This window comes from Grammomys surdaster, unplaced genomic scaffold (genome assembly GCF_004785775.1).
Source record: "Grammomys surdaster isolate TR1022 unplaced genomic scaffold, NIH_TR_1.0 363, whole genome shotgun sequence".
Classification (NCBI taxonomy): domain Eukaryota; kingdom Metazoa; phylum Chordata; class Mammalia; order Rodentia; family Muridae; genus Grammomys; species Grammomys surdaster.
The window spans coordinates 20,743-21,458 of NW_021604782.1; positions in this window are offsets into that span (position 1 = coordinate 20,743).

Genomic DNA, 716 nt, shown 5'->3' on the forward strand with positions numbered 1-716 from the left:
AGAGAGAGAGAGAGAGAGAGAGAGAGAGAGAGAGAGAGAGAGAGAGACAGAGAGACAGAGAGACAGAGAGAGACAGAGAGAGAGACAGAGAGAGAGAGACAGAGAGAGGGCTGCCCAGTAGGGCAGCAAAGGTGAAATATAGATTTAGTGTAAGTATCAACTCAGGAATATTGGAGGGGAGTGTGTGTTAGCCATGTGGAGTTAGGGAGTGACCCAGCCATTGCACTGTTAAGGCATATTAAAAATAAGGCTGCATGAGTGTATGCGTCTTTTACTTGTGAATCCAGAGTGGGGAGGTGAGAGTGGGTGGGTAGGTAGGCCTTTCCACCTGAGTATCCATCCCATGTGCAGTCACCAAAGGTAGATGCTAATGTGGAAGTCAGGAAGTGCATGCTGATAAGAGCCTGATATGGATGTCTCCTCAGAGGTCTTCAAGAGTCTGACATATTCAGAGGCAGATGCTCACAACTAGCCATTGAACTGATCATGGGGTTCTCAATAGAGGAGTTAGAGTGAAGACTGAAGGAGCTGAAAGGATTTGCGGCACCATGAGGAGAACAATAATACCAACCAACCACAGCTCCCAGGGTCTAAACCACCAGCCTGGGAGCACTTGGGGGGGGATCCAGGGCTTCAACTGAATATGTAAGAGTGGAGGGCCCTGCTGGGCATAGGTGGAAGAAGAGAACCTTGACCTCATGAAGGCTGGATGCCCC